General features: G+C 40.2%; 1 protein-coding gene across 3 annotated transcripts in view; it reads left to right on the top strand.

The window, feature by feature from the left end:
* Positions 1-370: 370 nt before the first annotated feature.
* The window catches only part of l1cama (L1 cell adhesion molecule, paralog a), a 44,993-nt gene continuing 31,892 nt past the window's right edge, over positions 371-13,471 (top strand). For 2 of the 3 annotated variants that reach the window (XM_024294091.2, XM_024294093.2), the window contains exon 1: positions 371-756. The gene's annotated coding sequence lies outside the window, so the exon portion shown is untranslated. The remainder of the gene's footprint in view (positions 757-13,471) is intronic. The other variant, XM_024294089.2, reaches the window with a different exon arrangement.

Below are 13,471 nucleotides of genomic sequence, written 5' to 3' on the forward strand. Positions count from 1 at the left end.
ACCCAATGACATTTAACAATTGGGTTATCTTGTCACGACAACAAACACAGTCAGACAATCCCGGGACGACACAGCTCTTTATTAGTCTGACATCAGGGCATCTCTGAGCTGCGGATCAACAATCCTGACACATTTTTATTCAACAGTGTTGCATAACATTCTTCCCAATAAGGGCTTTGATTGCAATGATAATCTGAACTTTTCATAATCCGTTGAAGCTGACAGATATGAGTTCAAATCCAGCCATTGTTTCCCCCATTAATTAACTCTGAGAATAGAGTGGCAGAACAACGGAGAAGAATTGCTCAAGGGCAATAGGCAGCATGCCCGCTTTACATTATTATGCAAGACACTGCATGATGAGAGTGAGAACGGGAAAGGACCTGATAATCCTCCATGTGTGCAAAGGGGAAAAAAAAAGAGAAGGAGGGATGGAAGGAACAGTACAGCGATGGTCAGAGGAGAGAAAGGTGAGGAGACGGGGAGAGGGTGGGAACGGAGGAGCCAGGAGGAGAGGCAGGCAGAGAAAGAGGGGTGATGTCACCTCCAACGGGCAGCCAATAGGAGTCAGGGAGGGAGGGAGAAAGCACGGCTGAAGCAGGGTGTGTTTTTCTATCACTGCAGCATCAGCAGAGAGAAGAGGGGCGCAATCAATTTCACAGAAAAGAGGAAGAAAGGGCACAAGTAGATAAGGAGGAGAGCGAGGGAAGGAAAGGTGCTGGGAGTTGTCAGAGGAGAGGAGGCTCACCGTTGGAGGTAAGAGGAGGTGTTTTTTCTTTTAGGGGGGGAGTTTGTCATTAACTGAAAACAGGATGTTAGCGAGCGGATTAATTAAGGTGTGAGGTGGTTGTCATGGAATCTCATCTTTGGCTCCGATGAAGGTGTGACCTTTGAAAAAAAATCACATTAATAGCTTTTTGAGATGTTTTTATTTTAAATAAATGTAAAACAATCACATTTAAGATGCTATAAATATAAGTTATTTTATGATAAAGTTCAAATCTCAGATGTAACCTGTTGGAGTGAAGACTTGGAGAGGAAAAGCTTCTCTCTTGTTTTAATGCGGTCTGCATGCAACAGGGTCTCCTCTGACATTAATATGCAGCTGAGCTTCATGCCATCTTTGTGAGAATTCTGTTGGTCATTTTTATTAAAAAAAATATTAAAAAATATAATTTTTTAAGGTTTTAAGTGAAGTACTTGTGATCATTTTAAATCTATGCCTTAAAAAGTTAAATGAAACCAGTTGGCTTTTTGCTTCCTGAATATTTTATGGATATGGATATTTTACCCTCCACCGGTTGCATTAAAATTGAGCTTCGATTGTGACGCCCGAATAAGAATTTTTCATTTCTGCAGAGCATCAAAGTCAGCCGTGTGTAGCTGAAAACAGCAGTTTCCCGACTTCTTGTCTTCCAGTGTGGCTGCACTTTAATGGGGGGTCTGCTCTTTAATGCTAAAGTGTGGAAATAATCATCTAAAGGAACAGAAAGAGATAAAAATAAGGAGAAAGACTTTAACATTCAAAGGAGAAGTTGTCTTTCTTCTGAATATGTCAGGGGGAAAATTATGGGTGTGGCAGCACGGAGCAGACTGTGGAGGCGTGCCAAGGAGAAGGAGACACTCACCTGGCCTTCTGCCATACAGATGCCTGCTGTCGGGCACTATGGCATGTTGGACGTCTGTTTCTACTTCACATGAAAAGAATCTTCCACTAGTGGTTAATGATGCACAAACCAGGTTGGCCAGAAGCGTTTGCTGGTTGCTGAGGGCTTGGCCCGTCCTGATTTGTATGCCACATATTTTTTATTTAAAATACTAAAATTGTTCTAACATGATTATTACAGATAGCACAATGACTCAATTCAGTTCCTACAATTGCTTAGACGTGGTGAGCATGTTCTTCCTCCCTCCTTCCCTCCGTGTCTCGGTTGCCTGGAGCTTGTCCCAGATGAACCCCGTCAAGGGACTTGGAGGGGAGCGCAGAAACTGTGCCTGACAATGACTTGTTACCATCTGCACAATACCCATAAACACCCTGGCGCTGCACACAATCAGATAATGGATCAAGATATGGCTACTGCTGAGAAGGGTGTGTTGGTGTGAATGTGTGGATTCTTTGTGCAGAAGGAGATCTGCTGCTGTGCACATTATCATCATGTTTGCACGGCTGTATGCTGCAGCGGCGGCTGCCTCTCAGGACTGTCAGCGGAGCCGCTAGTGCAGCAGGAATTCTGATGTAAGCCGGACTTCACGTCTATGATTACTTTTGCGGCAGAATGGTGCAGAATGTGACGTTCCCCCCTTTTGACGGGATAATTGAGCTGTTCCATCAAAGAGATGGATGGAAACAGGGATTTATGTGGAAAGAGAGACCGAAAAAAAAAAAAAAAAAAAAAAACAGGATTATTGAGTTAGCCGCGTGAAAGAGGACAGAAAAGAGCAGCGTTTATGTCCCATGGAGAGGTAAAGCAATTTGCATATTTTAACACTTATGACTATTAGTATTGACCGGGGCGTACGGTGAAAGGGTCAAGGTCAAAAGGACATAATGCACAAAAATAAAGGTTTCTAGATGATGGATTTCCTGGCTGATTTTAACCGATAAAATGATTAACACTGAAAACAAAACTACACTTCCCTCATCTTTTGATCTATTGTAAAAGTATTTGCAGTGGAATTTTAATTATGAATAGTCAAAATAATTAAAAAGAAGTCATTTTCTGTAACATAGTTTCTGCAGAGTGGCAGTAGTTCTATAGAAATTTGTCTCTGAGTTGTGGGTGAGACTGAAAGCCCACCCCACTTCCCATCATCCATCTGGTTAACCCTTTAAGACCGAAGCTGCAGTGTTTATGTTCTTTGATTTACATTCATATTATGTTAAAGATTTTGTGTTTAAGTGTCACTGACGCAGCTCAGGTGTTAAAGGGTAATTTTACTGTTACATGCATGTTTTTTTTCTTTTAAACCTGTTGGTTGTATGGTTTTGGTAAAAAAGCTTGTGTTGTGCAGGAATGAACTCCAGGCAGGAGCTCACCCATCGCTCATCAGCCATCTGTCACAGCCCCGGGACGTTTAGCCTGTCACGCCGCTCATCAAACACAGAGATATGAACAGAAACAAACACAAACAAATCTGTGTGTACCCTGCCACACAAACAGGCAACGTGCAGCGATCTCGTGGTGCTAAACCCAATTAAAGATCCTCTGATGCCGAGTCCCTGAACTCGTTGGTTGAGCGTCTGCTTCTGATCAAAGACCACACTCAGAACTTTCAGGGGAATCAGCCATAAAAGCAGTAGAGTCAAATAAGGGGTTAAGAGGAGGATCTGCCTACCACAATAATACTTTCATGCCTGCCTTCCTTCCTGTTTTCTGTTAAGGATTGTGGTGGTGAAGTTGCAAACTCACAGGTGCAGATAGATGTGGGGTTGAGCTGCAGGAAACCATGTGCTCCTTCAGGAAGCTGTTAGTATGGAGTGTCACACCCTCAACTAGGCTTCAAGTCCCAGACTGTTTGGTTCAGACTGTGCGGATAAGGGTCATCCCAGTCGATGTCTGGGAGGGGATCACGTAGACGTGCTGTCAGGGTTTGGAGGAGCATACATTGAGTTGATTTGGAGAGTTAACGATTAGAAAGACTGACAGGCCGACTCTGGTGAGTGGAAGAGCAGCCAGAAAAATGGGAGACTGAATTTAGCAAAAATGAACAGGTGAGGGAAAAGATTTAAATTCAAAACATTCAGAACACCTTACCTTTGAGACAAATGTCTTTAAAACTACAATGCCCCTTTTATTGACCCAATAAATAGCTTAAAGTTACCTTTGACCACACAGAGTAGACCAAGATAAGCTGGTCGTGGCCTCAATAAAAAAAAAAAAAAAAAGACGGATGCTTAAATTGACCGCTCCAGAACCGGTAACAAAGACTCATAAAACAAACCTTGTTATGAAACAGAATCCGCACTGGAGAATAGTGAGAGAGGAGAGGCATCGCATACAGAAATGAATTTAACTCTGAAAAGTGAATTATCTCATTACGGCTCTCAGTGTGATTGACTGGATGAGACAGAATTCCTGCGGGTATCAAATAAGATATTGGCAGAGTAAATGATCGAACTTGAGAGCTGCAGCGAAAATTGATTTAAAACCTGCAGAGAAAATCATTTCTTGTTAATACAGTAAAGACAAATAAACTAAATTTAATAAGAATTTTTTTCCCTGTAAATTAAACATTATTGTTGGAGTGCTACTGAAAAAATATTGAAATGATTTAAATATAATTTAGATGAGATCTTTACCTGCATGACAATGTCCTCATTTATGCCCCTCAAAGAATTTTTCTTGACGTAAACCCTATGGTCAGGGGCGGAGCTAGAGCATTCTATATGGGGAGAGGGGGCAGAAGGCCACTACAAATAAAAAGATCTAATACATGTAGTTTTGCAATCAGACCCCATGCCTTCTCCTTCCTCTTCAGTCCATGTATAATGTGTGTTTTGTGTCATAATGTTCTTCCAAAATTAAACTTTTGTCATCCATGGCGAAAAGGGACGGTGTTGCCCCCCCTTATCTCCACCCCTGCTTCTTGCCAGCGTTCAGCTGTGTCCAAATGGGTTAACAGTTCACATCTTCTGTTAATTATATAAGTTGGTTATGACATTTCAGGACAGGTGAGACGAAAACATAAATGTTTAGCAATACAATTTTAGTTTTTTTTAATAACAGACTTTAAAACTTAATGTAATCTGGACTAAAAGCAGACATCAAAACATTGTCCCATGTTTTTACCGTCTCACTAACAGTATGTGATCAGAACTATCTCACTTTAGCTACTCTGTATTCATCTTTACGTTAACACCAACAATATTGTTGACAATATTTCTGACACCAGCGACCACATCGAGTTTCCTCTGGAGCTCTGCTGTCTTTGCTTCGTTCCAGCTTTCGTTACAATTCACAGACTGTTTATTAACGGGACACCGCAGAATTGGTTTACTAATTTATTGATTTGTTGCTAAGAGGCTTGCTGAATTTTTAATGAAACCTGGGGGTGGGGTGGTAGTTTGTATCTTAGTTTGGACTGCAGAACTGCTGCTTTGCTTTGCTGCTGAGGTTTTGACAGAGGTTTTCAGTACTTTGTGATTTATAATTCATCTGTAGTATCATCAGACTCCACTTAAGAATGTTGCTGAATGTCTTTGGTTTGACATGTATCCCAGCTCAGATATTTGCTCAAAGTTCAACTTTTATTCATGTTTTATTTTAATATTTTAGTCTGGGACATCGGTAAACGAGTTGCCAAGGATGCTATCAGGAAATATCCACTCTGAATTTGAGGTTTTAGTGATCACAGCGAACACTGAACAATCTTTTTAGACATTTGGAGCTCGTGTCATTTTCTCATGTGAGCTCCATTTAATGGCATTTTTTTGCATTGATTTTGGGCATTTTTCCACCCCTAACCACTCTTTTCTGGAACAAACATATAAGGCGTGAGAAAAGCGATTTCCAGACACTGACGTAGCATCCTCAGACAGATGAAGTTTAGAGGATGTCTCTGTTTGCCTCCTCTCCGTGTGGAAATGATGTTGGGATGGAGGATTCTTCCTGGCGGTTTTATCTGCTGTGTCAGCCATGATGTATTCATTAGAGCTGGATTACAGAGGGAGGGAGGGGATCTGGTTTGGAGTGGGTTGTAATCCCTATACACAAGACTAATTTAATCTCACCTACTGTGCCATCCTATTACACACTACACCCACACCAGGCATGCAGGCGCTGGGTGGAGGAAAGCAAATGGGGGAGCAGGCAAGGTCAAAACAGGGTAATGTCAGACAAGGAAGCTGAAAACAAAGAGCAATGGTCTGAATGAAAGCGTTTCAAAGAGTGGAAAATCAATTATGAGCTACAAAAGAGAAATTCAGCAACAGAAAAAGACAAACACAAAGGAAGGAAATGTTGGATTTAAAATTTACTGTTGCCAAAGAAGTTAAAAAGAAAAGTCCCACTCCAACTATATTTTTCTATCTATTATAAAATTGTTTCCAGTGGTCTTTTAATCATGATTATGGAGTTTTTAGGCAAAACCAAAAAGCCTGTGTTGTTTTTTAAGACATATTTCTGCAGAGCAGCAGGAGTTCATTAGACATTTATTAAGTGTGGGCATGGAAGTAACCCTACGTTGATATCCCAGCATTCCTTCGTTTATACTCTCTCGCACTAGTTTACAACCTCAAGCTAACATTAGCACAAAAATATAATATTAGAGCTATCCGGCCATATAGTTTGGAGCCAAATGTCAGCTCAGACGAGGAAAATAAAGATGTAAATATATCTATTTGCCTGCAAGTGGATGTATCTGAATGTATCAGACTTTGACCTGACCGTTTGCGTTGCTGCATCACAACTGAGAACTGGAGTGGGTTTTTAAATGGGTTTATTTGTCAAGAACAGAAAAACTAACTTTCATAATGATTTTTCTACATTATTATTATGGTAATCAACTCACCATAGTTATATGATAAGTTTTTTTTCCCAAACATATTTTTGGTCATTTATTTTGTTGCATTGTATTTATGTTTATATTGTTTTTTTTAATCACTTTTTATATTTTTACTGCTCTGTTATTGGCTCGCCCAGGGTCAGAGTTTCCAATTTCATTTCACCCTGTTGTAAAACAATTATAAAGATTCTTGATTCCTTAAATCAGTGCTGCATGGTGATGTAGTGGTAAGCACTCTGGTTTTACAACAATAAGGTCCCAACAGAGACCTTTCTGTGTGGAGTTTGCATGTTCTTCCTGAGCATGCGTAGGTTTTCTGCCTTCCTCCTACAGTCCAAAAACGTACTTCATAGTTCAATTAGTGTCTCTAAATTGCACCATAGGTGTGCATTTCAGGTAGCAAGTGTGTTTGTGGTCCTGCAACAGACTCACGATTTGTTCAGGGTTTTCCCTGCCTTCACCTAAAAGTAGCTGGGAAAGGCTCCAGCAACCTCGTGATCCCAAAAGGGATACAACGAGCTTCTAAAGGTGATGCGTGAATCCTTTAATTCTTAGAAATCAATAAATAAATGCTATGTTTGTGGCCAATAGTGGACATTTATTTTAGCTTAATTTATGCCATATTTCTGTATATCAACATAAAGAATTGCTAGTAATGTAAACATCACTGTCTGTAAAACTTAAAAATGAGTGTTTATCCATTAGTAAAGTCTTAAACTTTCTTATCCTTATTGTCTCATTGTTATTTATTTATTAAGCAATAGCTGTCATATGTTCAATTAGCCAATCAAGCTACAAACGTTTTCATTGTGATGTCCACTTACAATTATTTTAATAACAGTTTTGAAACTTGAAAACCAAAAAACTAGATACACAGTGTTGAAATGCTGAATTGCCTATTTTTCCCTTCTTTCCTCTCATGACACTGTCCTCATCTGTTTTCTGTCCTCCGTTAAATTACATCTTTGTTTCAGCAGCACAGAGAATTCCCCTGCTCTATCAAAGCGGCCCCACTGTCCACACCAGTTATTTTTAGACTAAACCGACCCTGTGTTTCTCCTCTGTACATGTCTCTGTTGGAGAAATCTGGTTTTTAAAATATGCTGCTCTTTGAATTTTTGTATTAATCACCAGCCGCAGAGCTCAGGATGACAGGAATTAATTGTATTGAATGAAGTTGTGGGTTTCAGTGTCTGCGTCTTTTCCCGTCTCCTCTGTTGTCCTCAGTAGAATAACATCTTTGTTTCAGAAATCCTGAATTCCCCTCAGTGTCCACATCAACTAAGATTTATACTGCACTGGTGATTGTAAAAGATGCTGCTCCTTATATGAGAGTCTATAAATTATTCAGCATTCAGGATGAGATGAATTAACTGTGCATGAGTTGAAATGGTGAGTTATTGCTTTTTATCTATGAAAGCAATGAGATCATGGAAAGGGGGTGGTTGTAAAATTCAGCTGCTCCCAGCTTTGTCCACATGAAGTCAATGGCGTCATATTAAAGTAGCCCTAAAAGCACATTAAAGTGGTCAGCATGGGGAAAATGAAGTCTTGGGTTACTACAGTGCAGGTTAAATATGTCTGACCACTGTTCCCAGTGTTAGTTTTGGGGCCAAACTGGGTCTAAATTCATCTAAAAACTGAAAAAAATCATAAGTTGTTGCTGTTGATTGTGCTGAAACTCTCAAAGTGAAAATAAATGCTTCCATGTTTCTTTTTGTCACGGTGAACGCATTGCTTGAAGGTATGTATGAGCTACTAATTATAGAAAACAACTGGTGTATGGAAACCATGGAAACCATGTGACTGTTCGGGAAGTCTGGGCATGCAAATTTTATTTTTTCGCCAGTTTGGAAGTTGACACAAAGCGGTGAGAGCTTAAAGGGAGGGCTTCCTTTGATTTCTTTTTAATCAATATTCCTCACATCGTCCAGCCTTGTCGACTCGTAGACAGAATACATTAGCTGCTGCCTGGTGTCATCTTCCTCGTTTAGGATCTTGTGCATTAAGCTGTTCCTGTTAGCCTTTTGTCACTTTTTTTTGGTTTTATATCTATGGGGAATTGTCTCAGATTGCTGAATTAATCAGAGGTAATCAGGCATGGTGATCTGCAGACTCAAACAGGAGCAACATTTGGCAACAGAGCTGCGGGCTTGTTTCTCATATCATGCTTTGTTGCACTGCAGGGAGAACCGAGCACTTGTTGTTGTTGGGAAACCTGTGTGCTGCACTTGTTGGGCTTGATTTTTACCAATTTGTCGAATTGTTTTCTGATGAACGGCTGCATGCAGCAGAACGCACGACAGGAGTGAGCGCTATTGTTGTTGCAGAGAATACAAGATGAAAGGGTTTTTCCCAGGAGAAAACAGAAGCGGCAAAGAAGAAAGCAAACAGAAGGGTGCAGATCATGATGGGATAAGAGGAGAGATGGAGAAGGAGGAAAAGAGGGCGGGGCTTGACATCCTTAACAGGTTAAATGATGGAATTATTCAGACAAGATGTGACTTTCCATTCCACAGATCTGGCAGGAACTTCTTAGTCAGTTTGCATTAATTTCTTAGACATCCTCTTGGAGAAGCTTCCACTATGTCTGGCAGGAAAGACAAAACATGGAAATTATTTATTTTGTAGCAAAACAAGTTCTACAGATCTTAAAATGTCAGGCCACAGCATATCTATGGATAATTGTTTTCCTAAATTTCCACGCCAATCATCTTTTGAGGTATATTTAAACCTTTTAATTAAGATTATGTCATTTTTAGACAAAAATCTGTCATTTTCCGGAGCATAGCTTCTGCAGAGCAACAACAGTTCAATAGAAATTTGCCTCTGAGTTAACGAAAATGTGCACAGTTTTAGTCATCTACAAGTAAATGCATCAGAATGCAGCGGAGCAGAGAGCGTGTGCTCCTCTCAAGTTTTTTCAACGTAACAAATAAACTTTTTTTCCAACTGCTTTCTTGTCTGATTCACAGTGATTTGGATAAATAAATACTCCAAAATTAAATTTTAAGCTTAACCCCTTATTGCGTATTGTCGCAAATATGTGACAAACCAATTTGGACCTAAAATTACATAAATGTAGCATCTACTTAAAAGCAAAAACATAAGCTAATATGTTTTGGAAATAAATTCAGGCATTAAGGTGTTCATTTTCTTTATGTATGTCATCTATCGTGGGAAAAATGCTGCACAAACATTAGGGCTGAGTATCGATAATAATTTCCAGAATCGTTTGGATTTGATTCACCAGAGCCTGGATCGATTCAATTCTAATTTTTTCTTTCTTTTTTCCACGATTCTTTTGATCCACTCAATTCAATTCGATTCAGTTTTGAGTTTACACATTTTACACACATTTGTTTAGAAATACATTAGTAATCTATGTGTGTTTTTAATGTATTTATATTAATCTGATAGAGTTCACATACTGTAAAATGTATTAGTGAAATCATGAGATTGTTAATAGCATACAGTGTTAAATTGATTCTCAAAAAAGAGAAGCTCTAGCAAAAGTTTTTAGATCATTAACATTGTAAACATTGTTCTGCTTCTCCTGGATTACATTTCACTTTGGCCTCTAGGCGGCGATCGCACTACAGGAGTACACTTTTTTCAAGAAAGAATAAGCAAATAATGAGCAAAAAAAATGTGGTTTAGGTCACAAATGCTTACTTTAAAAATATATTTCTTTAAAAGAGTTTGGAAAATTCAGCCTGTGACTAGATACAGATAAGATGTTTATTTAGTCACCCATGTATGTTTACATCGACCAAATGTTAGCATTAGCCGTCCTATGGAAAATTCAATTGAACGTTAGCATCAGACTAGCGGACTTTAGCTTTATGTGTATGGATAGATTATTGATCAATTAAGTTTAGATAGATTCAAATCGACTAATTGATTTTATCAACCCAGCCCTAATAAACATGTTAAAAACACCATTTTCATCGTCTTTAATATCTGCTTTGTACATCATTTAATAGAGTGCAGGGAAGAAGTACTTTAACCAACATGTGGCACAAGGAGAACAACTAAGCAAACAGTAAGTGTTAGTGACGACTGGCTGTGCAGCAGTCACACACGCTGTTCTCCATGTTTTTGTCCTGTCCGCCTCCACAGGTGTCAGGAGAGCTGCTTTCTCCCTTCCAAGTAAATAAAGAAAAATATCTTTGACTTGCTGCAGAAGTGTTTTCATGCAGAAGCTTTGTTTGGCTAGTACTTTCTGGCAGGAGTTGCTGTGTGGGTGTCCTACATGTGAAGCTGCAGAATCAGCACGTTTTTAGCAGTGGGACGGAGATGATTTAGATATCTGCCACTGTAGCAGGGGTTTAGTCTTTCAGGAAGTTGCCTCTGGTCTATTTAGTCTTCTCCGGTGTTCCTTGAAACATTAATTACAGCTCAGTTTGATGCTTTTTGTGTAGCACCTTGTGACACCCTTGGTTGCCATCTGCTGTTTATTTGACAATGTAGCTTGGTTGTTTGGCTGCAGGCAAAGGTCGGAAGAGTTCTGTCTGCCCTCGGTCTCTGGGTTCACTTTTCACTGCCTCTTTTTCATGCTAGAATTAGACGCAAACTCTTTCTGTCACCTCCCATAACAGCAGTAAAACGGGCAGAAAAGAGACGTGGTCACAGCTGGAGTGTCAGTTTAAGGGCAATACCCTGGCAGCAGGATTATGTGCTGCAAGAGGTGGTGAGTGAAGAAAGAGAGGAGCAGTGAGGCGTTTTTGCCTATTTTATTAGTTTGCCCGCTTGAATAGAGACTATATTGCCGGATATCTTTCTGCCTGACAGGAGATGAAGCAGACACACACGCAGGCGGGACGGCACAGACTGAGTTTATCCTTTCATGCAGCTCCTTGCTGAAATTTGGAACATGCTCCGGAAAATGTCGTGTCCTTGATCGCTTTGCGCCACTAACAGTGGAGGGTGTAGAGGGGGGATTTGCAGAGAGGGGGTCTGCAGCAGAAACAGGGCTGTGTGCGTCAGATAACACCACCGCCTTTGATGGGGCTCGGCCTTTCTCTGTTGGAGAGTACGAGCCGCTCCGCCTTAAATACATCACTGCTTCTGACTCCATCGGTAATGATTGGATTTAGTTACAGAGCAGGAACGCTTTCGTGATGATAATGATAACAGATGTGAGTTAGGGAGCCACTTAGGGTTCAGGGACTGGATCCGTCCAGTGCCAGTCTGTAAATTTCCCCTTAGACCAGCCTGTCAGTCTCTGGCTTCACAGAGGTTGGTTGTAGAGGTTAATAGAATGTTACCTGTAATTGCATTGTGCATTATCTCTGCTGGATGGTTGTAATGAGGCTGCATTGCAGGACAGATGCGGGCTCTGATAACAGAAAGACAGTGAGAAAAACGCAGGTTTTTATTCCGACTGTGAGAAGTACTTAACATTCTGCAGAGACGCACAAAAAAAAGGATAGAAATTCGTCTGAAAGAACAGTAAGGAAAGAAAGTCTTTCAACTGAGTAGCATGCAGACGCGAGAGGGAAACCGGAGGAATACAGACGTAGGATGGGAGGAAGACACAGGAGACGTGAGATAAAGGTAAAGAGTGAAGATATTTGACAGAAAGAAGGAGAGACGGGCAATGGGGGGATGGGGAGAGGAGGATGACATGTGGGAGGGGGCAGGGAGGGAAATATTTGCTGTGTGCAGCTGAGCGAGAGTCAGGAGGTTGTCATGGTGATTGCGAGGTGAGAGAAGGGAAGGAAGGCTGAAGCATCGACACCTATACAGCCGCATGCACTCGCTCCAAACAGAGTGAGCTATGCAGAACAACACTGACCTGTCACGCCCTGACTAATGGCTCCGCCACAAACACACACAGGTGGAGCACAGGTTAAACTCGGGCCTTGTATGTATGCGGCCCAGAAGCTGTATTGGTGCAGCGTTTCTCTGTTGTCTCTCTGCAAGAACTGGATCTTAAGAAAGTAAAACGACTTGTTTCAGTAAAAAATTTCTTATTTTATATTTTGCAAGGAATTTATCTAGAAAGTTCTTCAATGGCAATAATTTAGAATTTATTTTTTGCTTATTGAAAGACCCATTTGTTGAAAATTGTGTTTTTTAACAGCATTTTTCTTATAATGGAGGACATATCTCAAAGATTAAAACTTAATTTCTGAGTATTTCTTTATTCAAATCATGTTAGATCAGATAAAAATCTGCAGTTTAAAGTCTCTTGGTCCGCTTCAATTCTGGTGCATCCATTTGCAGACAAATAGATCCATCAGTGTCTTCATTTTCCTCATCTCAGCTGCCATCTGGCTCCACACTGAACAGCAGCATAGCTCTGATATTGTGATATGCTAATGTTAGCTTGGAGTTGTGAGCAACTGTAAGCTAGCAGGAGAGGGTAAACTCCGGGTCTCGAATTTTCCAGCAATTCTGCCTTTTCTGCTGCTGATTACCTGGATCAAGTGTGTTTAGCCAATAAGTAGCTTCTATAGCAGGCTATTTATTAAAACGTGTGGGACACCACCACTCTTCAGGGCTTTGAGATTGACACCCCACTTCCACTCCAACAATCCAGAAGAGAATGTCTAATGAGCAGAAAATATGTCAGAATTTTTGATTTTGGCTAAAAACTGCTTAAACCATAATTAAAAGAAAGCTTTTGCAAAAAACAGAGTGGGACTTTAAAGAAAACTGACCAATGGAGTAAGCATTTTTGACTTTTTTCTAAGAGATCTATTTTTGCAGTGTGCCATCTTTGATTACTAAATTCATCAAAATGACTTTTCTAACTTTACAATTGGCCAAATCTGTCATTTGCTGCAGTACACATGATAGTTGTGTTATATGTGTTAGCATACAGCGTTGTGCAGTCAGGTACCAGTTCTGGTGGTTTATTTTATTGTGTATTTAGAAAGAAACAAAAAAAGAAGATTTCACTTTGCCAAAATAACACGTAATGCTATTTAAATCATTTTTCGTCAGATTTTTTGGA

This window comes from Oryzias melastigma, linkage group LG7 (genome assembly GCF_002922805.2).
Source record: "Oryzias melastigma strain HK-1 linkage group LG7, ASM292280v2, whole genome shotgun sequence".
NCBI lineage: Eukaryota > Metazoa > Chordata > Actinopteri > Beloniformes > Adrianichthyidae > Oryzias > Oryzias melastigma.